The sequence below is a fragment of the Marmota monax genome, unplaced genomic scaffold (genome assembly GCF_021218885.2).
Source record: "Marmota monax isolate L192 unplaced genomic scaffold, Marmota_monax_Labrador192_F-V1.1 WCK01_AAM20220418_F8-fsc00088, whole genome shotgun sequence".
In the NCBI taxonomy this organism is placed as follows: Eukaryota; Metazoa; Chordata; class Mammalia; order Rodentia; family Sciuridae; genus Marmota; species Marmota monax.
In genome coordinates, this window is record NW_026694492.1 from 3,985,487 (window position 1) to 4,013,341 (window position 27,855).

General features: G+C 39.3%; 1 protein-coding gene across 3 annotated transcripts in view; it reads right to left on the reverse strand.

The window, feature by feature from the left end:
- Nucleotides 1-3,967, reverse strand: part of Ccdc68 (coiled-coil domain containing 68) — a 44,576-nt gene extending 40,609 nt beyond the window's left edge. For all 3 annotated transcript variants that reach the window (XM_046419478.2, XM_046419479.2, XM_046419480.2), the window contains exon 1: nucleotides 3,845-3,967. The gene's annotated coding sequence lies outside the window, so the exon portion shown is untranslated. The remainder of the gene's footprint in view (nucleotides 1-3,844) is intronic.
- Nucleotides 3,968-27,855: the final 23,888 nt, after the last annotated feature.

Below are 27,855 nucleotides of genomic sequence, written 5' to 3' on the forward strand. Positions count from 1 at the left end.
TGAAAACGGAATAGACTTCTTAGGAGATATTTAGAATAAAGTTATCACTATGAGGCAAGAAAAATATATCAGTTTTAGAATTCTTAAAATCCTGCCCAAGGATGGGGGTGTTGCTACCAACTGAGATTGATCACTAAACTTCTGCCTTCACCTAAGAATTAGAGGAAGTTGTTTGGACATTTCAGACAAAAACAGAATTCCACAGGAACACATTTAGCTTTGGAAAGCCATATTATTTGACCTACTAGGCTGTCTTATTTTCAGATTTTAGATGTTTAAGAAAATCTCTTGATTCTAAGTTACCAATAAAATAAACTTCAAGCTATTTATTTTAATGTTCTGTTTTCCCCAATATGAACTTTCAATTTGAGTAGTAACTGAAAGGCATTCAGAAAGATACTGTCTTTTCTTCTTTTGATTCACAAAAACTGCCAGATTTTTAGAGAAGGGTTGCTACTCAAGTAGAGAAATTTCTCTAAGTTGTCAAGCATGACCTGCCCCCCCCCACCCCCGCCATGTACCTGCCATGGTAGCACAAGGCGGGATAAAAGGAGTGTATAAGAAAAAATTTAAACTGGGAACTGCTATTCAAGATTTCTGACTCCTTAAAGAGGCACACCAAAAATCAACATTAAGAAGGTCTTATTTGGTTCTCTAAATAAATAGTTCCACATAGGAAAGCTCCCTTGCTTAAAAGGAACCTAGGTGTTTAACTCTTGGCATTAATATTTTAAATCATGAAGGAGAATCAAAGCATCTAATAAGAAGAAGGCTCATGTCAGTTATTTTCAAATTATGCTGCTATGGAAGCCAGACCAATATATCTATCTTACTATTTTAAAAAATTGCAGAAATAGCCACCAACTGATTAACAAAGTATGGTACAGTCATCAAATTGAATGAATACTGGTTAGCAATAAAAAGAAACCAAGTGCAGATATATGCTACCACCTGAAAGAGCCTCAAATACTTTATTCTATATCAAAGAAGACAGATGCTAAAGAGCATTTGTTACATGACTTCATTTGCATGGTATGTCCAGAAAAGGCAAATCTAAATAGAGAAAGTAGAAAAGTAGTTGCCCAGGGTGAGGGGTGGAGATGAGGGACCACAGACAGACAACAGGGATTTGGGGGAATGATGAAATGATCTAAAATTGGACTGTGGTGATACTTATATGATCATGTAAATTTACAAAAAATCATTGAACTGGACTTGGGTGTATTTTATGGTTATGTAAATTACACTTCCAACAAAGTAGTTTTTTAAAAAATAATAAAAAGTAAGTATAACTGGAATAAAGTGACTTTTTCCCCCCTCTGGGATAAATATAATTGTAGTCACATTTTTTTTAATTTAAAGGAAAAATTATTTTCTACATTTTAAGATATTTTTCACCTAGATGACTGACATTCACAATACAAGTTTAGTTTCCATTTAATGTGTATGAAATCCATGTTTAGCTATTTTAGGTTTAATACTTCAATATTTAATAATATTAAAATTAGAACACATGATTCCTAAATTTTTCCCCAACCTGAAAGAGAGAGAGAGAAAGAGAGAGAGAGAGAGATCACTGAACAGAATAATATGAAAGCTTCTTTATAATTTTTTAGAATTGATGATTTAAATCAGTGTAAGAGAGTATGGCATTGGAAACCAACCTACGTTTAGTCACTCTCAAAACTGATGGTTATTGATGTGGTTCCTAATCTGTGATCTTGGGGTGCCCCTCAGGACCCCAATGTTGTATAATAAGATAGTGATATGTCCCCTTGCGCTCCAACACAGAATACAGTAACCTGTATAAAAGGTGCTCAATAAATACTGGCCCAATGAATGTGTGAACAAGGCCAGTATTTATCCACCAAATCATGGATGTAACAAATACAAATATTTTCTAAAACTGAATATATGCACATATATCCCCATATACACTTGTTTTCCAAACCCATGTGGATGGCTGTTTTTGTGCTTAGTAAAAGGTAAATTCATTTAAACATGCTAGTAAATCCATAGTAAAATTTTGCCATTATAAAAATGTTCAATCTATAAATGATCATACAATTTTGATGTAAATATCTCAGTTCAAAACTACAATTTTACAAGACTCTTGAATTCCTTTAAAACTCAATTTTTAACCTTTTCAGTCATTATCCCAAATAAATATACCTCATATTTTTCATTTTTTACCAGATCTAGCTTACATTTTTTAGTTTGGGCCGAACTTTAAATTAGAATTCAAGTTCACTGCTGAGCACATTGTAAATAACTAGCCTAATAAACAACATGCCCATTAGTAATTCAGGAAGTAGCTTCAGTATTCATTTCAAAAGTCCCTTTTTAGTTGGGACAAGGTATTAATTTATTTTGTAAGCAAGGAAAATAAACAAGGAGAGAAATGAATTACAGTGGATGGGGTAGAGAGAGAAGATGGGAGGGGAGGGAGGGGGGATGGTAGAGGCTAGGAAAGGTAGCAGAATACAACAGTTACTAATAGGGCATTATGTAAAAATGTAGATGTGTAACCGATGTGATTCTGCAATCTGTATTTGGGGTAAAATTGGGAGTTCATAACCAACTTGAATCTAATGTATGAAATATGATATGTCAAGAGCTTTATAATGTTTTGAATAACCAATAAAAAAAATTAAAAAAAAAAAAGCAAGGAAAAGTAAGAAACTTATCAAGTTTGCTTGGGTCCCAGGAAGTAGGACCTGTTTTCATTCATTCCATAAATAGAACAGGAACCACATAGGATCTTAACTGCCTTAGGCCCAAATTCCTCCCTGTTAGGGACCTTCACTCTCAAATTGTGAGGGGGAGGGAAACAACCTTTACAACAGATCCAATTGTGTGTGCTAGGGCCCCTGACAATCCAGCCCAGCTCAAATTTCTGTTAAACCAGTCTTTCCATAGAGCTGAATATTTAATGGCACTAGGTAAAAACAGAAGGTCAGCTTATCTTTCCTCTGTTGCAAATGCAGAATAACTCCCTTTTGTGTTTGACACCTCATCTACTCTTTACACACCGAAAAAGGAAGAGAGGTTTGATTCCTCAAATAAAACGACCATAATATAATGGTGATCAACTTGGGTTATGCTCAGGGCTGGTTGCATGTTCTGAGGTTTATATTCCATCGACTTTTTTTCTTCTTTCTTTTGGAAAAAAAAAAAAAAAAGCTGGAAATTCACAACTATGGCACCACCCAATCTCAAAACGACATTTGCATTGTCCTGTACTACTCTTGGAAAAGTAACACTGTTTCTTTGCAGTGCTGCTTAGGGCTCTGCAATATGAAATTCAAAAATATCTAAGATGCCTCCTCAACAGAAACAGTACCAAACTGTCAAGCAGGGGTCTGTCCTGATGCTGCGCTGGCAGCTGCGAGAAATGAATGAATGAGGGGCCAGACCACCACCCTCATTCCTCTTGGCGGTTACAAACTGAGGACGCAGTGACTGCCACGCTGGAATACAGGGGACGGTTTTCCAGAGAGTTTTTCTCCACCGCTCCTGAAATTAGCAGACAGAAATCGCGGGGACCTATGACAGAGGAAATGGATAACAACAAACTAAATAAATAATCAGGTGTGCGCCAGGCTAAGGAGAGATTGGTTCCTTTGTTGGGGAAAGGTAACTCTTTCTCTTCTCTGGGGCAAAGAAACTTCTCGCCCAGGCTCAGAACAGAGGTTTACCTTGGTGAAGCTTTTCTCTCCACTAAGACCCTTTTCCAGGAAATGTCCTTGGTGCCCCGAGCTCCGCTGGGGACACCCGCTCCAAGGGCACTGGGACACCCACCCACCTGGCGCGCGCTGCCCGCAGGTCTCCAGGGCTCGCCTACCTTGGAGGCTCTCAATCAGTGCAGGGTCCCAGCTGATTCTCCTCTGGGCGCTCGGGCCGGGTGCTGAGGCCAGGGTCTGCTCCCTAGGGCTGTGCTGGTGCCGCGGTTGTCGGCAGATTCGGCTCCGCCCCCTGGGGCGCGTCCAGGGCAGAGTCCGGCGCCCCTGCGGCTCCGGGGAGGAGCCTCGGCTGGGGCAGCGCCTCTGACTTGTTTGGCCCAGGCACAGGGACCGACACCTGCCCTGCGCGCCTCTCAATAGAGGTACGTGCTGAAGAGGGATATGTACTGCTGCATTTCAAGAAGTTTCTATTTGCACCCGAAGTTCTTAAACTTTTTGTTTTGTTGCTTTTAATAAAACGTTTGTTTCGGATAATTTGAAACACAAAATAGATGAAAGCAGAGTGCGGTGGCACATGCCTGTAACCCCTGAGGCTTCGGTGGTTATGGCAGGAGGATCCCAAGTTCAAGACCAGCCTCAGCAAGTTAACTAGGCCCTAAGAAACTTAGCAAGACCCTGTCTCAAAGTTAAAATAAAAGGGGGGGGGGCTGAGGATGTGGCTCAATGGTTAAGCAACCCTGGGTTCAATCCTTGATGAGAGAGAGAGAGAGAGAGAGAGAGAGAGAGAGAGAGAGAGAGAGAATATGAATACAGAAAGTTCCAAACGCCCTTCAGCCCATGTCCCCTAAGTCCATATCTTACATAACTAAGGTACATTTGTCATAAATATAAAATTAACATTAGTCCCTTGGAATTAACTAAACCCTAGACTTGAGGCAGATTCACTAGTGTTTCAGCTAATATCTTCCTATTCCAGGTTCCTGTTCAGGACCCTATACTGCATTTGCATCTTCATGTCTCCCATATATATCTTTTGTGGTGTGTGATAGTTTCTTTTTTTCTTTTTTTTTTTCCTCGACTGCAACAGCATTGAAGAATTGTAGTACTGTAGCTAAGTTCTTTGGATATCCAAGATTTGGTTCTAATATTTTTCTCCCAGAGTTATGGGTTAGGGGGGAAGAATGACACAGAGATGGAGTGCTCTTCTCCTGGCTACTTCTCACAGGTACCTGGTAGAAGCATGACCAATCACTGGTGATATTGACCTTGATCCCTTGGGTAAAGTCATGTTTGCCAAATTTCCATACTGCAAAGTTCCTATTTTTTCTCTTTCTGTTCTCTCTTCTTCTGATGGAAGTCGCTCAATTCAGCCCACACTCCAGGTGAAGGAGGGATTTAACCTCACCTCCTAGAGAGAAGAGTATCTATATACTGCTATTAATAATTATTCTGTAAGAAAGATTTTCCCCCCTCTCTCCCATGTATCTATGCAATCATTTATTTTTATTGGAATAGACTTGCCAATATTTATCTTATACTTGGAGCTAAAATTCAATACTACATTATTTTGTTTTTCAGTGGGAACTATTTCGGGTTGAGTTCAATCTCTCTATGGAAGTTCAAAAACTTTTAGAGTTTCAAAAAAAAAAAAGCTATTTCTTCCACCCCTCTCACATTTAACAGATTCAGAAAATTGCAGCCTCAATCCCTTAATATTCAAGGGCTTTTCAGAATCTTTCTGAGAACCCTACAATCACTGACTCCCACCACAGTTGGAATCAAATAATATTCCATTTTCCCAACAAATTAATTTGTGGATTACAAATCAATCTAAAGTGAAAGTTGATAGTTCTTAGGTAATTTTTTTGTTAACTAATTCTTATGGTTCTATTAATATATGTATATTTACAGACAAATTGTGTTCCAAAGATAGCCCGATGTTTATTACCAGCTTAAACACTGAAGACATCCAGCTGTTAAGGATCATTTGTTATGTTGTTCTGGTTTGCTCATGTTTGCATTTCCAGTCAGTTCCGTAAACAACACATTTCCTCCTTCTGAGCTTGGGTCTTGCTCAGCATTAGATTCTGTCCTGCTTTCTGGGACCCCTTCACCTCTCCTGGTCATAATCTTTCTTGGAGAGGGAAATCTACCATATTGAACCTCATAAATGTCCCCACCACTCCATTAATGTAATAATACTCGAGGGGTATTCACTCATCCTAATCTTGCACTTGCTGTCACTAATAATAAATGATTCTTAAGGACTACCGACACATCTTTTTCTCAAATTTCACATAATGGTCACATCCCACTTTCTTACAAATAAAAATGGGTCATAACATACCTTTCTCATGTACATATATGAAAACAACACAGTGAATCTCACTACCATATACACCCATAAGAATGGGACTCTAACTAGAACAAGATATGTTCCATGTTTGTATAATTATATCAAAATGGATTCTGTTGTCACGTATAATTAAAAAGAACCAATAGATAGGAAAATAGTTTTTAAAATGGTTATAAAATCTGCAACCATTATGCAGTCCAATGTGGTACTTCTCCAATAGCCTAGATTGTGCCAGATAAACACAGAATACACGAAACTGTGAATAATCAGGAGAGCTAAGTGACATTTGGGTTTTCACTTTTTTTGTTTACAAAGTTACTAAAATAACATATTATTAACTTATTAATAATAATTCTAAAAATAAATTAAAAGAAAACATTTTATAGAATAAATGCTTGTACGATCCCCAAATGACTATATTGAAGCCCTAGTTAGCAATGCAATGGTATTTGAAAACGGAGTCTTTAGGAGCGAATTAGGTCACGGGGTCCATCATAAATGGGTTTAGTGCCCTTTAAACAAGAAATGGGAGAAAGGCAACTCTCTGTAATGAAAGGAAATGGCAAGTAAGCAGCATTTGCAAACCAAGAAGACAGCCTTCACCAAATATCACATCTCTGGGAACCTTGACCTTGAACTTCCCAGTCTCCAGACTATGAGAAATCAATGTTTGCAATGTAAGCCAGTTTAATACCAGTCTATGGTATTTTGTTATAGCAGCCAAACTAAGACAATATCCCAGAAGAAGTTGACAAAATCAGAAATAAAGGTGGATTTTGAGCACTTTCCTGGGTATACAATCAGCTGGGCAAATTGAAGAGATACCAAGAAACCCAGTCCGGGGGGACCACAAGAGACTACGGGAAGATTAAGCAGAGAAGTGGAAGCAAACCTCGGACAAGAGGTCCAGGAAATGCCTTTTTCTTGTCCATCTCTGTTAAGAAAGGAAAGAAAAAAAATCATTGTAGGAACTGAAACTGTAAATGTCATTATGAGTTTATTAATAAAACACTCAACAAGTGTTTAGGAACAATACCTGAGTGTCTACTTGTATAAACAACTCTGTCTAAACAAGTACATCTTTTTCTAAGAATCCTTTCACATAATAGATACAGAAACCATGACATAACCAGGGTTGATATTCAAAGCATGTTCCTACTGGTTGAGCAGTGGTACCAACCAATCAGAAAAACTGCCATCCACAATAAACTATTGATGTGGATAAGTTCATGCCAACCAGCTAAAAGTCAGCCCTGGACATCCTTATTTAAACCTATTACTGCTCTCTTAGCAAATCCAGACATCCTTTCAGAAATACCCTTACGAAGGGTATTTGGACATATTCCTTTGGACTTAATTCTGATTTCTGTAGCTTTCTTATTGATGAGCCTGGTTTTCTGTACTTTCACAGTAGCTGGGGCAATAAATGTCACTCTTACCTGCACTGTGAGTCCTTCTCCCCAAAGGAAAGGAGCATGGGGAAGGGTGAAATAAGACATGAAGTTGAGATGGTGGTGTGAAAGACTTTATCCAGGGCTGGGGTTGAGACTCAGTGGCAGAGCGCTTGCCTCACTTGTGTGAGGCACTGGGTTCCATTTTCAGCACCACATAAAATGAATAAATAACAAATAAAGATATTGTGTCCAAATACAATTTAAACAAAATTTTTTTTAAAAAAAACTTTATCCAGGTACTTCTAAGGTTGAAGGAGGGATGTGAAACTCAGAATAAGGCTGTAGGAAGGCATCATTCGAAAAAGTTTATTGGTTATAGATGAAGCCTGCATTTTGACACGATTTGTGCTACCATTGATTCACAGTCTTGCCTTTGTCCTCACCTACCTTAAGTTGGTATGGACGATTTTCATAGTAACTACAAAAGCCTTTCTTTCTTTCCTCTGCTGGAATAATATGGAATCTGTCCAATTCCCAAACTGAAGGAACTAAATTTCATCTGCCTTTTGAAACTGTTAGTTAAAACTCTACTTTTGTGGCTTCCTTTTGTTTCTTTGTTAAGGTATTCTCTAACAGGCTATGAGAATTTGGCTTTCTATTTTTATTATTATTTTTTTGGCAACTGCAGTATTTTAGATATTAATTATAATTTGACACCTAGTTCCCCGTTTCCATGTTGGTTTTTTTTTTTTTTTTGAATGTTGGCCTTGGGCTGACTCAAGTAAGACAGAGGTTAACATTAAGGACTACATGGCAATAAGGGAGATAGAGAACTCATTAAGATCCAGATGCAAGAACCCTGCAGTGGCTGAGACTCCTGAGGACCAGCCATTGGATTAGGGGGAATTTAGGATTTGGGCAAGAGTGCGGGGATCCCCGTGCTGGGGGACCACCAGGCAGCATTAACGGGATCAGTTTCTTACTTTTCCATCTGGGCTTCCTGATGATGACTTCTCACATCTTGCTACTATCACATAATATTTTACCCCTTGCTCTATAAATCTCCAGTGGCTGCAAGGTGTGGTGCAAAGCAATGTTTGGGTTAGCTGGTTAACCTAAGGTAAGCAACATAACCTCTCTGGCTTCAGTTTCTGTAAAATGGGCTCCCATTTTCATGGATGCTTGTAACTACTACGGGTTTTTTTGTTGTTGTTGTTGTTCTTCTCAATTCTGATCCTGAGAGTAAGACTCTTGTGAAACCTGCTTTTGTCTCTTTAAAAGTCACTGGCCACGCCGTAGATTGGCTGTCATTGGGATGAATACAGTTATTCTCTCTCTGTCTTCTAGGGCTTAGTAAACACTCATTGCTCACCCCCGATGAGAGGCAGTGGTCCTCTCTCAACTGAGGCTATGGTATAACAGGCCCTCAGAATGGAACTCCAGCTTGAGTGTACCATGGCTAATGCTTCCAAATATGAAGAAGGTAACTGAGGATTGAGGTCTAAGACTTCAACTGCAGGTTGGTGGGGGCAAGTGGCATGCTCCTTACCTAACCCTCTCCTTCCTTTACCCCAAGAGGAGCCTGTGATCGCTTCACCACTCTAAGGAAACTGTATCCTTCCCTATCAGACACCTTTGAAAGACCCTGATTAGATTTTGTTTGATAATGGTTCATCTGAAAGACTCCTTTGAATGACCTTGATTAAATTTCATTTGATGATGATTCCTAGTCAAAAAGAAAAGGATGTGAAAAGCAGGCTAAGCCGTCACAGATGTGTTTTTACCCTCAGAACAGTAGCTTACTCTACAAATTAACTTAGTTCAAACAGTTCAATTAATTGCCCTCGCCTGGACATGCCAACCAACAGAAGATAAATTAGCCAGTGTTTATACTAATTGTAGGATGATCTGAGGTTGGTATGACTTTGAAATAATCTGAAAACAAAGGAATCTCCTCAGGCTATCCTTGAGATAATGGTCAGTTTGCTTTCTATAGAGACATTCCAGCCTGTTTTGAAGAAACTGTATAATTATTTAATGAGGCTGCCCAACTTAAGGGACCAATGTCTTATGTCTGTTGTTCCTAAAAGAATTGGTATCCCTCTATCACTGCTTCTTAAGAAAGCATGATTTCTGCTCTAAGCCAGTTTAAATTTAAATTCATAACCCAAGGGGAAGATCAAACCTTTTATGCTTTAGCAAACAGTCTTGATGTACGTAGATAAATTCTGGAGACCAAGCAAAATAGTCCAGGACCAGGCTAAAAGAGAAAACCACCCAGGTCTCTAGAAAAGCCCATATGAATTTTGAGGCATGTTTTTAATATCTTGAGATGATGATCCCAGCATCTGGTTCAAGATCTAATACAAGAATGGATGGCCACTTTGTTTCTGGCAATTACCTGGGTTGAGGTTAGCCGATCTGCTTTTTCCAGATTCTTATTACATCAGAAGTTGGAATAACTCATCCTACAACAGCACAAGTAGGAAACACAGATCATCTCCCAACCACAGGCAATGTTCTCTGGACTAGCTATTAGAGAAGTCATGGCAAAGGGGGAGAGCTGTATATCCTAGATCAATGCCCTGGAGCTGAATATTAAATGTGGTTGGCCTAAATAAGGACTAAAAATACAAATGCAGTCCCTGAGAGCTAACGGATAGCATGGTACCATCAGCTGGCCTTGGCATTGCCAGGAGCTGGCCTGGTACTCATAGCCGATCCATGGACAATGTAATGTCAAACAAGATAAGAAAGCAAAATGACAGGCCTGTGACAGACCAACTCCTTTCATGATTATATATGTAAATCTCTCAAGCAGAATAGTGTCAAATTGGATCCAGCAAGTTACATAAAGAGTAATAAATCCCAATCAAGTTAGATTTGTTTCAGGATTGCAAGATTGACAGAACTATTAAAAATCAATCAACATAATTCTGCATATTAAGGAAATAAGTAAGATATCTAATCATTTCCAAAAAAGGGAGGAAAGCATTTGTTAAAATGATTTGTAATTTTAAAAACAAACACATCTTTCAGCAAATAAGAAAAGGTAGAAGACCTTTCGAATTCCATAAAAAAGACCCACATAATTTGAAGAAAACATTACATTTAATAGCAAATGTAAGATGTAAGATGAGATAGGAGTTAAACATGATTCCATCCCATTTTTCATGCACTATCATAATGAAGATTCTTATCAGTGACATAAGAAAGGGAAATAAAATATATAAAGATGGAAAAGGAAGATTCTGTTTTATTACTTAAAGATAACATGATTACATATGTGGAATATCCACATAAATCTACAGATCACTTTTTTGAATTAAGAAGTGAATTAATCCAAGTTGCCAGATACATGGATGATCCACAAAATTTGTCAATTCAATTTCTATGTAAAAGCAACAAATTAAAACAAGATGATTTTTAGAAAAACACCACTTACAATAGGACTAGTAAATATAAAACACTTGAAATAAGATAAAAAACATGTAAGACCTCTACACAGAAAACTGCAAAGCAGATGGTGTCAAACTGAAGAAGTCCTACAGAAGATGACAGGATATAATATGTTCATAATCTGTAACATAGAAGAGGTACTGTCAAGATGTCAGCTGTCCTTCATATTGGTTTCTCCAGACTTAAAGAGATTACAATTCAAATGTCATTTTCAAACTGAAATTGACAAAGTAGTTCTAAAATTTATAGGGAAATGCAGACATCCAAAAATAGTCAAGACAGACAAAACAACTAACCAAGTTGGAAGACTACACACATATCAAAACTAGGTAAAAAAGATGAGCAATACACTTTGTAAATGGCCCAAAGACAGACAATAATGCAAACTGAATAGACTAGAAAGTTTAAAAACATCCATATATATGCAGTCACATACTTTACAAATTAAAAAAAGGTTGCATTGCAATTAGGAAATATATTCTTTCCAATAATAGTGCAGTTAACCCAAAAGTAAATCTTGCATCTATCTTACAGTCAGCCAAAAGTAAATCTTACATCTCTCTCATACCATACTGGTAAGTGAATTTTGAGTGGATTTCAGATGTAAATTTGAAGGACAAAGCAACAAAGTTACTAGAAGCAAACATAGGAAAATATCTTCATAATTCTGGCATAGGCAAACTTTTTTAAACAGGATACCATAATCACATACCATATAGGACTAATAAATTGTATTCATTACGTTACATTATTAAGATAGTGAAGATTTAGTTTCACAGTGGTATAATATACAATTAGATACTGTACAGAAATGAGAACAAATTAACTTTTTGCACATAACAGCATGGATTCATCTTAAACATAATGTTAGAAAGAGAAGCTAGATACAAAAGTGTACACACTAAACTATTCCATTTATATAAAGTTCATAAACTGGAGGAACAAAGGTGTGGAATCAGAAGCCAGTACACTAGTTAGCTTTGGGTGCTCAGTTCTTGGAAAGGAGCACAGGGCTCTTGTGGTGGTACTGGTATGATTCGGTTCCCCGATGTGGGTAGTGTTGTGCTTGTGAAGACACTTTCCATTGTACTCGGGATCTTTACACCTTCTCCATGCTTGTTATACTCCAATTAAAATGATTAATGAAAAAATAATAATAAAAGTAAACCTCTTGATTCCACTTATTCTATCAGTTACCTCTCATTTCTTTGTACCACTGTACAGCAAAACTCCTAAAGCAGTTATTATTTCTCTTTTCTAATTAGGCTTTTGCCTCTGTTTCCCAACAAAGTTGTTGTTGTCCTGAATGTCAGTAGCCCCACATTGCCAGAGCCAGCAGTCAATTCTCAGGCCCCACTTGGATTCACCTGTGTGCAGGGCTTGGTTCAGGTCCTGTCTATGCACTAGGCATATCTCTTCCCCATGGCTCCAGACACTCCACTCTCCCATCTCCTTTGATGGTTCTTCCTGGTGTATTAATTTGGGAATATTCCAGACACTCAGGACTAAGTCCTCTTTGCTCCTAAGTCTAAGCTCAGGTCCTTGATTAAATGCCATCTATGTTCTCAGGACCCTGAAATATGAATCTCCCAGCCAGGGCCTCTCCTCTGAGTTCAGACTCATGTTTCCAGTGACCTGCTCAGTATCACCAGTCGAATGTCCGTGAAACATCTCAAACAGGACGTGTTCCAAACTGAACCTACGTTCTGAGCACACACCTGCTCCACTAGTAATCATCACTACTTGGTAAATGGCAAATTTGTAATTCCAGTTGTTTTGTTCCAGATCTTGACATCACCCTGAATTCTCTCTATTAAGTTCCCCGTATGTCCTTACTCTGTGCTCAGTCCCTCAGAACATACTGCTGGCTCTACCCTCAAAATACATCCATTCCTCCACGACTGCCCTTTTTTTTATTTCTTGTCTTACTAACAACAATAACCTCCTAAATAGTGCCCTGGGTTCCATTCTTGCCTCTTTAAAATCTATTCTGAATCAGAGCTCAGTTGATCCCTGAGAACATGAAGGAGATCACATCCCTCTGCAGTGGTTTCCCATTTCTCTCCCCCAGCAAAAGCCAACATTCTTGCAGGGTCCCTGCTCCCTCCAATCTTGTTTCCTTCCTCCTTCCTCCCATTCCACCTCCATGACACTGACCCTGGCTGTTCCTTGATTGAGTCAGGTGTGTTCCACCTTCCACCTGTGGCCTGGAATTGTCTTCCTTCCATTATCTGCATATTGAACTCCCTCCCCCATTGCAAGTGCTCACTCAAATGTGGCCTCTTTGTAGCAGGTGAATGACTGGGAACAAGCAGACAGATGAATGAGCAGTGGGAACACGAGGGTGAGGGAATAAGTCTATAAACTGTGCCTACTGTGCTGACCCCCTCTTTCTTGCTGTCTTTCTTTAGCCTTTTACCTGTAGACCTGCCTATCTTAAGTCAACAGGATAATGTAAACACTCCTGTTACAGCAAACAACCTGCGATCTGCAGGAGAATTCAGCCCCAAAATGCTGATAAAAAGAACATAAGTTATCCTGAAGAGGGAAACTCTTTGTGACTCCTATACAGACCATGTCCCAGAACTTAGGGAGATAAAGTAATGCACCCTAACCATACATCTGTAGCAATGGGTTCCAATTAGAAGCAATCAGCATGGGCCAAAGGGACTTAGAGTTGTCATCCACAGTGGGGACTTGAAAGTCTGATATCATCATGCTGTCAGTCAAAAGTCAGGAGGTGGACCTAAGCAGGTCTCTCTGGAAACTTCCCTAGGACCCCCAATAAAACCAGAAGGCAGGATTGGTACATCATCTCTCTCCTCTCTGAGAGGACCCATTCTCTCCCTCTGAGAGTGTCCACTTTTCTCTTTTCCAATCCATTCTAATAAACTCATGTCTGTTACTCTGAGCAACATATCTGAAATCTTTCTTGTGTGATCTCAAGAATCAGGGCTTGAAGAAAGGATCTCTGGGTTGCCTCAGAGTTATGCCCTGGAACAGTGAATTAGTTTAAAATTTGGGAAGAAATGTAGTTTATACCATGCTCCTGAAAACAGTGACAAAATTCATGATTTATCTTTACTGGCAACTTTGTGTGCAGATGATTTGTCTGTGCAGTATCCAGCTGTCACAGATGCCTGGGAAGTAGTGTTTCAGCTGACCCCAAAATTCTCCCTCCATGCCTCACCTTCCTCCTGCCTGCATCACTGCTTCTCCCTGGGCTTGACACCCGCTGAGTCCTGAGGAGACATTGCTAGTCTCTCCACAAACTTAAAGAGACTCAGAAGAAGGGATGTTTATTTAAAGGAAAGCATTTTCATATTATTCACTTAGAAACTAAATAATTACCAAATTACTTTAGAGAAAATAATTCTGAAAGCTTAAATAAAATACCATCCTAACAGAGTTAAAATTTGTGTCATGAGCGTTAGGTGTGGCAGGATGTTCAATTCATCCTGGAAGCTTTTCTCTTGCTTCCCAAAGTTCTTTCTGGCCTTTCTGGCAGGGACCACTAGTGTCTCTTTTGCTTTCTGCTCTCTGTCTTTCTAGGATCCTTCGAATTTTGCTCTAGCTCTGATTCACAGAAAGGAATGAATGAATGAATGAATGAATGAATGAATAGCCCCCTTGTCCTCCCTGGACTTTTGGTCCATGGGTGTTGCTCCGTTGAGTCCAACCTGCCACTTCACCCCTTCTCTCTCTGGGCCTCTGTGCTGCAGAGCTGGCCCGTGCCACACTCACAGCTGTCCTCCTCAGGGAAGCAGGGAGTCTTTATTTGTTGTTCTGAGCGCAAGCCTTCCATAGCCCAGTGATTGGCATGGAGTTGGGTCTTCATCTGGAGCTCCCTGGCAGGCATTGCTTCCTTCCCAGCCCAATCTCTGGATTCTCTTCAGATCCTCACAGTAAACTGCTTTTCCAGGATGAAGAAAACCTCACATCCTTGGTTTATTTGCAGAGTAGATATTACTGCTAAGTCAAATGCCAGGGAAGTGACCTTTCTTCAGAGCCCCTGAGATGTACTCCAATATTTAAGGAAGTGATCCTCCAGGCTTTGACAATGGAAGAATGACTTACATTTGCATTGAGGACAACTTCCGGATAACTTCTACCAAAGCAGGAGTTGATGTCCTCCTAGGGCTTCTGAATGCATCTTGGCCTTTAACAATGTAGCTTAACATCCTGACCAACGCCATAACATAAACATGCTTCTGAAATTGAAAGGAGAATAAAGAATGTATCCATTTACATTTCACATTCTTCTTCCAAAAATAACTTGAGGTAGGATACCATAAATATTCCCAATTACCTTAATAGTTGGAAGCATATAACATTTACCAAGAAGTGAGAAATTAAAAATGAGCTAAATCTCTGAGTGAAATTAACTCTGAGCAGGGGCTCCAAGTATTCAAATATTGATTTTCACTGCAAAGAAATACTGTTTCTTGCCTTACAAAATTAATTAAGCTCTGTGTTAATTAATCACTACGCCTCTATAATGAGAGGCTGCCAATCACCCTGTCAGATTGTTTACAGCTAAAATCCTAGCCTAAAATTCATCTGGTTAATGATCTAAGTTAAATTTAACCCAAGTCTCAGGACCTCAAACATAATTCTAGATGACAACAGCACTCATAGCTTTGGGGTCCTGTATGTGTTTCTTCACTTTCCCACTAAAATAGCCAATCCCAGGATCTCACTCACTTTCTGAGCCCACGACTAAATCTGAACTGAACCTTCCTAGATTAGAGCTAATATACAGAAAATTATTGTATATTTCTTTTCTGTCTCATAGACGAATATGTTTGGTGAATAATTTCTTTTCTTCTATCAAGTATATAATTACCAAACTATTTGACATCTTTATAACTAAGATGTTTCAAAATTGGGATAAATGTGCCATGAACATGTGAGAAAATAGGAATAATGGTTTCAATTATAGCACTGTGTTTATTTTAACTCAAGAATTAAAGACTTTTGGCTTTTTATCCTTTAATAGTTTTTCATCTCCTTTACGTGTGTTACTTATATGGAGCCAGTTTCCCCAAAAAAATGAAGATCACAGGATTCAAGAGAGCTCTCCTAGGGAAATGTTAGTATGTTCAGCATGCAGAATTTTAGAACCAGATATAGCAATGCTTTGAAGGGGCTTCTTGGACTGAGTCTTTGGCTGAGCCTTGTTGTGTAATGGAAAAGCCCATCCACAGCAGATCTGATGACCATGACCTACACAAACTTACATTACATTAAATAGGCAACAGGGTCTCTTGAAGTTCCTTTTTATATTTGGCATGGAGGTTTCCTTCCATTATCATGGTCTCCCCTTTATGGTTTAGCTACACGGTGTCCCCCCAGAGGCTCATATGTGAGACAATACAAGAATTTTCAGAGGTGAAATGATTAGATTATGAGAGGTATAATCTCATCGGTGGATTAACCCACTGATAGGGATTAACTGGATGGTAACTGTAGATAGGTAAAATGTGGCTGGAGGAAGTGGGTCCCTGGGGGTATGCCTTTGGGATTTATATTTTGTCCTTGGTGAGCAGAGCTCTCTCACTCTGATTCTTGGTTGCCATGTCCTGAGCTGCTTTCCTCCTCCACACCCTTCCACCATGATGCTCTGCCTCACTATGGGCCCAGAGCTATGGAGTCTGCCGACTGTATACCAAACCTCTGAAGCCAGGAGCTGAAATACACTTTTTCTCCCCTAAGTTGTTCTTGTTAGGTATTTTGTTCACAGTGATGAAAAGCTGACTGAAACACGGCTGGAGCAGTGAGGCTGAGGGTGGGACTAGAAATTCAAGGGGAGAGAAAAAAATCACAGTGTATAACTGGCATGGGCCAAGTCCAAGTCTCTGGTCAAAGAGGAGCAAAGGGCTTCAACCAGTTGATCAGTCTATAGTCAAACTGTGCCTTCAAGTGCAAGGTCAGGCGATGGTTTCATGCAGTACTCTTTGTTAATGAAGCCAAGGGCCACCCATGGCTACTGAGCATTGAGATGTGATGAAGTGTAAAATGTACATCAAATTTCAAGGACTTAGTATGAAAAAAGAATGTGAATGATCACATTCTTACTTTTGTAACGATTACAGATAAAACTGATGTTTTGGATAAGTTGGGCTAAATAAAATATTAAACTCATATTTTTCTTTAAGTATTTTAATGTACTAAATTTTTAAAAATTGCAAATGTGCTTCACATTATGTTTCTATTGGGAGGCTCTATTCTAAGCCATGTTGTCTAGGGCAGAGATAAGTCATGCTTCCAAGTGACCCTAGAGAGAGGGGTACACACAGAGAGACCCTGTAGACCCTGGCATTGACATGCCCATCATGAAAGTTATTTTCTTTCTTGTCCAGGCACCCAACCCTGTAAAATCCTCATCTTCACGGCAAAGCTTTTCCATGTTCAGTATTGCTGATGAAGATGGTCCTGGCATCTATCTGCTCACTTTTCTAATCACTGATTAATACACCCTTGAGTCATCCATGCCGACAAATCTACTGATAGAGCAGTGGTTCTCCTCTGTGGCTCCTAGATCAATAGCAGCACCTGGAAAACCTGTTAGGAATGCAAATTCTTGTGTCCCACCCCAGTTCTACTGAATCAGAAGCTCTAAGAGCTGAGTCCTAGCACTCCATGTTCATAACCCCTCCAAGTGATTCGGATGCACTCCAAGATTTGGAGACCAGTCACTACTTCACACCAGAGTTCTCAGATGAAATCTAAGATGCTCAGTTACATTTGAATCTCCAATCAATATCACAAAGTTTTCTAGTGTGCCCAAGGTCTATTTATACTAGAAGATTCTTTGCTTTTGATCTGAAATTCAAATTTAATTGAGCAATCTATGATTTTATTTGCTATATTAGGCAACTTAACATTAGAACAGTGGATCTCATCCTGGATTCTAAATTAGAATCACCATCAGTAGGTCTATTAACCCATGGATAAACAAATATCAGTCCATATATTCTGATATTTTTTTTGTACAGGGGATTGAATCCAGGGGCGCTTAATCACTGAGCCACATCCCAGACCTTTTTAAAGACAGGGTCTTGCTAAGTTGCTTAGGACCTCTCTAAGTTGCTGAGGCTGGCTTTGAACTTTTGATCCTTCTGCTCAGCCAAGTGAGACTCTGGGATTGTAGGCATGAGTCACTGCACCTGGCCACACATTCAGATTTAATTCACTGTTTGGAATCCACGCCTTAGAACATATATTTTTAAAGCCTCCAAATTATTCTAATGTGCAACTCCATATTATTGCATTAAAAAAATGCTTTTCAGACTTCACTAGGTATTTGAATTATGTGGGGGTTTTGGCAAAATACACACATGGTAGATTCACTAATTCTGGCATGGAGTCCAAAACTTGGCATTTTTAACAAAATCCAAGTAATATCTTTTCTCCTGATCTGGGAACCACATTTGGGGGAGCAAAGCATAGAGATTATAAAGTCTCACTCTAGTATCTTGCTGAGACAACCCAGCAGCCAACAAAGCACAGACAAATGATTGAAATCATAAATACTCTGAGAAAGGTCCAAAGTACTAAGTTTCAAACAAGAGAGAAATAATATGAAGAAAAAAATCTCATGGGAGAGGTAGCATAAAGGACTATCTTTAAAAATGTTATATTATGTTTAAAAAAAGACACGGCTACCACATTTTGCAACCAAGATAAAACTTGGTACCTAGAAATGCATGATAACATAACAAAAAATTAAAACATGTGGCATCAACTTTGTAACCAGACAGTAGGCAGAGGCTAGATAAGCAGCAAGGAGACTGGAAGAACAGAAGGGAACCCGCTAACAGAGGGTGGGAATGTGACACCCAGATCCATGTTTCGTGGCAGTGAAACCACTAACCAAACAGTACCTGAGAGATGCCTTGTAAGACGAAATGTGCTCGAAGAACTTGTGTAGCTCTGACTAAGGAGAAGGGAGAAGCTTCTTCTGTTGTCTATTGCTGTGTAACAAACTCCTCCAACATTCCGTAGCTTAAAATAAGGATGATTGACCCTTCCTCATGATTTAACTCTGTGGATTAGCCAGCTGGCTCATGAGGTTTCAGATGGAGGGTCTGCTGGGGACTGAGACAGCTGACCTTCTCTCACCCTCAAAATGGCGGGATGAGATTTTGTGATATGGGGCAGCCATGTTCCATGAGCACAAGCCCAATGCTTAGCACTTTTCTTTCTTTTTTTAATTTCTTTTTCTTCTGTTTTTGTTTTTCTTAAAAATTATGTATTTATTAAAACTGAGAAAAATATACATATTATTGTATATGACATATTTTGAAATATATGTATATATGTATACATATACACATTCATGCACACACACAGTGTGGAATTGTTAAATCAAGCCAATTAATGTCCACATTACCTCACATATTTATCTTTTTAAATTTTTTTTTAGTTGCAATGGACACAATATCTTTATTTATTTATTCTACTTGGTGCTGAGGATCAAACCCAGTACCTCACGTGCGGGGCAAGTGCTCTATTACTGAGCCACAACCCCAGCCCACGTTTTCATCTTTTGTGGTGAAAATACCAAGAATCTCCTATCTAAGCAATTTTCAAGAACATAACACAATGTTATTAACTAAGGTCATCATGTACTACTGATCTCTTGAACTCATTTCTTCAATCCAAATAAAATTTTTATGCTTTTTAATTCTCTGCTTCTCTCATGTTTACTGATGTTTCATCAGCTAAAAGAAATCATGAGGCCAAGCCCAGAGAGAATGCAGGAGGGACTCCACAAAGGCGTGGACACTAGGAGACATGACTCACTGTCAGCCTTTAATCTAATGCTTTATCACAGATGGGTAAGGTCGGGTAATTTATTGACTAGACAGCCGGATATAAGTAGGGAAAGAGTCAGAAATGAAATTTAAGTAGATCACCATTTTATTCCATTGTTGGGAACATAAACTAAATTTTCAGGTCACAGGAAACAATTAAATATGCACCATAAAAAGTCCAGCACTTTCAGAACAGAATCATCCTTTAACTTGGAGAATCAGTCAGTGCTTTGGGAAGCACAACAGAAACAGTGTCCTGAGCAGAACTGATTGAATTAATTAATTTGAAGGAGCTCACAGAATCCAAGGAAAACCAAACAACCTGGCCTGAGGAAGAAGAGAAACTCAGATGGCTTCCCCGGAATAGGACTCCGTGAGCTGAACTCAATGGACATCTTCTCAAGGTACTGACCTTAGAGGGAGTCAACTGTAAAGGCTTTTGTTTTTTCCACCCAAGATTCAGATTTCCAAGAGAAATCATCTACTGGATCTATGTGTATCAGTTACTCATCATTTGGTCAAAGTCAGGAAGAAATCTTGATCAACCTTTTACCATGGAGTCTCCAAAGTTAAGAATAAGAGGTTATCCCAGCTCTTAAACTTGACCTCAGTCCAAACCACATGTGAAATAGTTCAAAGAAAGCCAGCCACAGCACCCCTGGCTATTCAGGGCCACCTGGTTACGTGGACCACATTGAACATTAAAGTCCATTTTTCACCCTCCATTCCCCTCAAATCCCTTCCTTCCGTCCTCACATGTCACGGTTTTCTCAGCTTCCCTTCAACAACAGTTGGGGTCTTCCTTTTGACACCACTGACTTAATCTACAGTGGTTCCTTCGACTGGCCTCTGAATCCCTAGTCCCCTTCTCCTGTCTCTTGCCCACCCCTCTTTATCCAACCCACTTGTCCAGACCCTACAGACCTTTCCAGCAAGATGTGGACACCCTAAACAGAGCTGTATTTTAGAAAGATGACCTGGTAGCCATCCACAGGGCAGACTGGAGGCCGTGGGCTAGTGGGGAGGCTTCTGTCTGAAACTGAGCAGGATTGGGAATGAAGAGGAGGGTCAGGAAATGGAAGATGGAAAGAACAGTACATGGGCCCTGGTGGTTAGGATGTCAGATCACTAAGGTCTTGACTCAGGGATCTGAGGGATTAAAAATGGAGACAGGGAATGTGTGGCCCCTCTTTACAAATTTGTTTTGATGAAAGTAATTGCAGGGTGATCCCAAAGGTCAGCTAAACTGGTAGAAACATGAAAACTGATACATCAATCCTTTAAACATTTTACTTTAACTTAAAAACATAAGTGTACATTTATCCCCACTATTTTGAGGTAGAACCCAGTATTTTGAGGCAGGACCCAGAATGTTGAGCCCTGATGCATCTGTTCATCCTCAATCATCTTGATTCAAAATAAGCACAGCCAAGGGGCATCGTCTACACTGTTCAACTTCTGCTCTTTAAAAAAAAAAAGAAAAGAAGAAGAAGATTTAAAACACATGTGAAGCAATCAAAGCTCAGGACCCTTCTAGGCATTCATTGATTTTCCTAACCCAGTACTTTCCTTATCTATTTCTATTTCAAGAGCAAAATATATTAAAATGTATTTTAGTAGACACACAAATTATACATATTTTGGGGTACAGTTTGATAATTTGATACGTGTTTATTTGTGTAATGATCAAATCAGGGTAATCAGCATTTCCATATCTTTAAACATTTATCATTTGTGTTTAGAACTCACCAACTTTATTTTGTTATTCTTCATAAAATATATAGAAAGTTGTTCTCAACTAGAGCCATGGACCTTGCTGCAGATAGAACTTACTCCTTTTAGACAATGGTGTTTTCGTAGCTATTATTGAAACCCCCTGTGCCCTCTCTTCTCCCTACCCTTTCTAGTTCTTACTAACCATTATTCAACTCCCTTCTTCCATGAGATCAACTTTTTAAGCTTCCACATATGAGCAAGAACATGTGGTATTGATGAGAGCAGAGATTTTTTTTTTTAAATCAGTCTGGGTATTTTCAAAATATTTGACTTAAAAATAAAAATATAAAACAATTAATTACTCTTCATTAGTTCATATAATATTTAAGTACGTTATATAAACAACTAAGATGTAGAGAAGAACGGGCATCAACAAGTCTGAGAATAAAAATGTAACTAGTGGTTACGAAGTGTACAGCTTTCTAGTGTGAGCCAAAGGGCCTGGGCTTTCAGAGCTAGAAACCAGGCCCTAGATGGGAATGTGTCACTCAGGGTCTCCAATGCACTGGTCACTAGAGGTTATGTGTAGGGAGTCAGTTAACTGAACATCTGTTGCTTTTGGAGCATCTGTGCTAGCTTGAAGCATATCAGGGTAGCAACAAACTGGCAGTGTATCATGTTTACTGGTCATATGAAAGATGGTTGCTCAGTTATAATATATCAGATTTTGTTTGGGCTGGATTTTTTTTTCTTGTTTGTTTTTCTAAGCAAACTTGAATCCCAGCATGTACTCTGGGTGAACTTTCTTCTTTCATTCCAAATTTCCTCTTGCCTGTTCTCCATCATTCCTGCATGTCCTGCAATTGTTTGCTATCTGTTTTCCTGTTGGACTGTGAGCGATTGTGAGTGCAGACTGTACCTACTTGCATCACCACTGAATTCCCAAGGCTGAACTTGGGAAGTCATTGAATATTTGTTTAATGAACAATAATATACTTTGTCCTTTCTAAGGCCTTATTTTCAGCAACTATAGTTTAGTTTTAAGCCAATATCTGCATGTGACTAGCAATCATGCTATTTTAAAAACAAAACCCACTAATTGGTGCTTTTCTTGTTGTTGTTTTTCCTCACATAGACTGTAACCCTTCTATTTTTGCTTGTAAAATTCTTAGGTATCACATAAATTGAATGTGATCTCTTAGGTTCCCTGAAACAAATTTAGACCGTGGGACAGTAAATGTGACAACATGTTGCCACCTAGTGGTCATTTCATAAAATGTCTAGACATCCAGTTTTCTGAGAGTGTATGTGCTTGGCAAGTAAAACAAGGCTGAATGGATCTTCAATGTCCTTTACAGCCTGTTTGTTTCACACCATCACCTTAGGCTCCAGGCTCATTGAAATTTGAATTGTCAGATCAAGGCTCAAACTCAAAAGGCAAAATGCCTAATGTTGATTGAGCAATCACTCTGTGCGCAGCACTGGGCAAGATGCTTTACCTGGATTAATTACCTTACAGGATCCTTATATTACTATTATCAGCACCTGCTCTTCATACAAATTTCATGCTCTTTAGTGAATTTTACAACATTGCAAGTGATCTTAGGCTTCCAAGAAAGCAAGCAGGAGGACCCTCACAGTGTGTCCCTCTCCTGGGTGAAGGCAGGTACCCTAGCAATGGACTCTGAGAAGCCCATCGCTCCCACTCCTGCCCACAGAAACACTAGAATTCAAACTCCAGGGGTCACTGTTCATAGGACAAAACTTATCTTGGAAGGTAACCCTGAAGCTGTGGATATTCTGATTCACTGATTTCTATCTGTAAATCAAGCAAGTAGCCACGAAACTGGATCTAGAATTTGGCACTTGGAATGAAAGAAAGATAGATCATGCTCTGCTTCAGAGTCCCCAGCAACTTGTTCAAACCTTTATTTATAGTATTTATTGCTACATTGTACTGAATATTTCAGTTTATACTCAGGCTCTTTATCTCCTTTTGCACTCACCCCCCCCACTACCTCCAGAAAGGCTTCTACAAAATATAGAAAGGGCATTACAGAAAATTACCAGGCTTTCTGAGACCAGCATAATTCCAAGATCATGGTATTTGCTCAATAAATGTTTATTGGGTGACTAAAATAAATTTAGATACTTCTAAAATTGGGTTGAATATATAGTTTCATAGTAGAGGGCTTGTCTAACATGCATAAGGCCCTGGGTTCCTTCCCTAGCACTACCAAAAAGAGAGAGAGAGAGAGAGAGAGAGAGAGAGAGAGAGAGAGAGAGAGAGAGAGAGAGAAAGAAAAGGAAAAAATAGTTATAGTTATGGCTAAAATTAAAACCCAACTTGATGACAATAAAAGATCCAATATTCTATGTAAAAAGTAAATTAAACAAAAATCCTTAATATGCAATCAGACAGTATGCCAATCTCAATCCCCTTTCCACCTAGCATTTGAAACGAGGTGAGAGGTGCCTTGAGAGTTTTTATGATCTTAACATAAATTTATATTATCAAACAAAACGCATATTTTGGAAATAAATAACTTAGTTTATCCTAATAAGGAAGCATTACATTGTATATGCAAAGTTTAGGTCAATAAAATGGAGATGTAATTTAAAAGACAAATGAAACCAAATAAACAATAATAATTATCACTCTTCTAGAAAACCAGAAATCCATGGATTTATGGATATGCTTGTATATTTTGAAAAGGAAGAGTTTTGCCATGGAATCCAGAAAGCCTCTAGTACTACTAGATGTACATTCTAGTACTATTATTGCATATAGACTTTCTCTCCTTGGATGAATGTCTAGCAGAAATCTCAATCTTAACTTCTCTCCAACAGAACTTCTAGTGTTTTCTCTAAGCTCTGCTCTTTCTAGTTTTCCTTTCTCAGAAATGGGGAGATCCATTCTTCTAGTTCTCAGTTCCAAAGCAGTGAAGTCAGTGTTGACTTCCTATCTTCTCATGCCCCACGTCCTACCCATCAACAAATCCTTTTAGCTCTTCCTTTAACATATCTTGAGAATCCACCCCTTTCCCTAGCATAGCAGCTGAGCCACTGCCTGTCACCTGGAGTTCTGCAGGAATTCCCTGCGGGATCCCCACTGTACCCCATCCTCCCACAGCTGACAGCTGGTTAGATTAAGGACAGCATGCTCACTCAGAACAGTCCAAAGAATCCTATGTTCTAAGTACAAGGCAAGTTCTCACAATGGCTTTTGAGGCTGAGAGGGCTTTATCTCCACTCATGTCTCTATTTCTAACTAGTTATCTAAGCGCTAAAAAGAACCTTCTTCCCCTTTTTAGCAGGAAGTGCTGTATGTCCAGCTGAGGACTTTTGTATCCCCACTTGTCTGAGAGCCTTTGAACTTTATCAGTTCATAAGAGGTTAGCAGTGCTTCCAAATAATAGGGAGAGAAGACTGAGAAGTCTGAGGAACATACAGTCTAAAACTGCTTCAGCACTGGTTTGTCAAAGGTGACTAAAACTCAATGCTGGTCCCATTTTCTGTGGCTACAGCGAAGCCCTCTGTATCAGCTGCCACCACAACAATGCTGCGTAAACACCATCCCAGAACCTTAGTGGTGCACCGGGAAGCAATTTCTTGGCTCACAAGTTTGCAGGGGTCAGTCAGTTGACAAGGGCTGGGCTCCAAGGATATTGGCTGGTTTACTCACACATTTGGGAATTTTATGTATAATATAATCTCAGCCTTTGGCTGAGATTTAATAACATCTCAATTATACAGCATCACTTTATGCCCAGCTCCATGCTGGATGCTGGAATAGGGATGCAGACCCAGTTATCACTAGACTGCAAATTTTTAAGGACCTGAGTAGGAGGTATCCAAATTACAATTGAGGAAACATTTAAAAGACAACAAAGAGGGTGGTAGAGCACCCTACTTGAACAAGATTTTAAAAACCTTGAGGCTCACATTTTTGAAGTCAGCCTATGACCTATATATGCATCAGTCCTTTGTGGTACCTATCTACAACAGCACCCAAGGTCACTGCCCTCTCCTCTCCAGTCTCCTTGTACTATCTTCTTTTCCTCTGAAACCAGCTCTCATCACACAGTGTCAATCAATTTCAGTTCCCTCAAGAGAGTTTGGAGAGGGCTGTGTCATGCCTGCTGCACTGAACCACAGAATGGATGAGTCTGGATGCAAATAAAGGAGACGCCTGGCTCTTGAAGAACTTCCAGTGTTGCTGGAGGAGCATGCGCCAGCCCACAATAAATAGGGTAAGATAGAGTGGATCTGGAGCCAAATCCAATGGTGTAGACAAGGAGCTCTGGGGAGGAGAAGTATGAGGATTAAGAAGACACAGTTCCTGCCCTGAAAATGAGCCATTGCCCCAATGGAGTTTGGAATTACAGGGCTAATAAGTCATGCTTAAGACCTAGCTAAACCCCTTTTCCCACGCAGCCTCAGCATGCGAGCCAACCTCGGAAACTAGTGTGCGTTCAATTCTTGAAACACTCGGAATCTGCACCACATAATTGAACCCCTAATTGTATTTTTTTTTCTAGCAATGCTGGCTGTTTTTTCAGGATGGTTAGTCTTCTACTCCTACCAGCTTGCAAATCCACTAAGACCTGCCTAGAATCGAATGAAGCCTTCGAGATTGGTCTCTGTCTAATCTTTTTATTTCTGCAGCCAGGGAAGTGGAAGACTGACTAATTATGACTTGTCCAAGTTCATATAGCCACTTGGTGTTTAGCAAACTCCTTAGAAGTCTGCTTGTGGGGATTGAGTGTAGCTCAGTGGTAGAATACTGGCCTAGCAGGCTCCAGGTTCTGGGTTCGGTCCCCAGCACCACAAAACAACAACAACAAAAATGAAGCACTGTTTTCATCTCCTCCCTGACTGGTGGGTACAGTTTTTTTCCTGGGACATTGTCATAGTACATTGTTCAGGATTTGCTCACCTTGAAAAGAATAATTGAAAAGATGAACACCTGGTATTTTTGGTATAGAATTTTTTTTTTCTTTTGAGAATGCGGATCAATTATCATTCTGTGATGGGACTCCAGGCTCTGAATAAACTCTCTTTCCCACTGCAGGATGAAGTAAGTAAGAATGAAGAGCTCTTGGGAGTTGATGAGATCAATTCTGCCTCTGAGTTAGAAGGAACAATTGGGATCTGACCTGTGTTAGATAAACCAGAGAGAGAAATGGGAGCCTTTAAGAGGCTGAGTCTAGATCTGGAGATGAAAATACTGACCCAGAAGGAGAGATGCCTTCCTCCCAGCTGGGAGCCTTCCATGCTCCAGGGGCCTCACCACCTCTAGGCAAAGCTATTCTTGAGCTGGAGATTCCCGGGGCTTGATGCACATCAATTTAGACAGTGGAGATAGGGAAAAAACAACAACAAAAAACAGGTAGATCGTTGCACCTTTGCCTCGTTCTCCACCATGGCCAATAAATAGCCCATTTTAATATTTTTATTCAAGTAAAATGATCATAAGCCCTTTGATAAAGCTAACTGAATTGGACAGGATTTTAAACAAGTCCCTTCACTTCCTGTCTGCATCCTTGAACACTAGTAGTCCTTCTCACATGGAGATGAGAAGGACTTCTTCCTCTCCAAAGTGTTGGAGAAGAGCCTGTGATGCTGGTTATTTTTATTTTTTTTAATGTATCAATGGCTTTTAGAGTATAACAACATACATTAATCTAAAAATATTTAGTGTACACAGTTTGACTTGATAAATTTTGACACGCAAGTACACTTGTGAAACACCAAAGTTTCCGTGTAGCTCTTTAAAATCTCCTCCTATGATTTATTTATTTATTTATTTACTTACTTACTTACTTATTTACTTACTTATTTATTTTTTAAGAGTTTTTTTTTCCGGTCCAGAAAACCCAGACCAATATAGGTAAGCTTTTTTTTTTTTTTAAAGAGAGAGAGAGAGAGAGAGAGAGAAAGAGAGAAAGAAAGAGAGAAAGAGAGAGAATCTTTTTTCATAGATGGACACAACACAATGCCTTTACTTTTATGTGGTGCTGAGAATTGAACCTGGGTCCCACTCGTGCTAGGAGAGTGCTCTACTGCTGAGCCACAATCCCAGCCCTCCTCCTATGATTTATGCCCCGGGGTCCCCCCTGTTTGCTTTCTGTCCCTCTGGGATAGTCCTACATGTTTTAGAATCTGATATAAAGGAGTCATATAATATGGACTTTTTTGCATAGCTTTGTTTACTGAGCATAATCATTTAAAAATCCACTCATTTTTTATCATGTCATTCATTCTTTCTGTTGTTAAATAGCACTCTATTGTACAGCTACACCACAGTCTGTTTATACATGCACTGTTAATGGACTCTGGGGTTATTTCCAGTAAGTACTTATGACAAATAAAACTGCAATGTACCTCCATGTACAAGTCTGTATAAGAATATTACTTTAATTTCT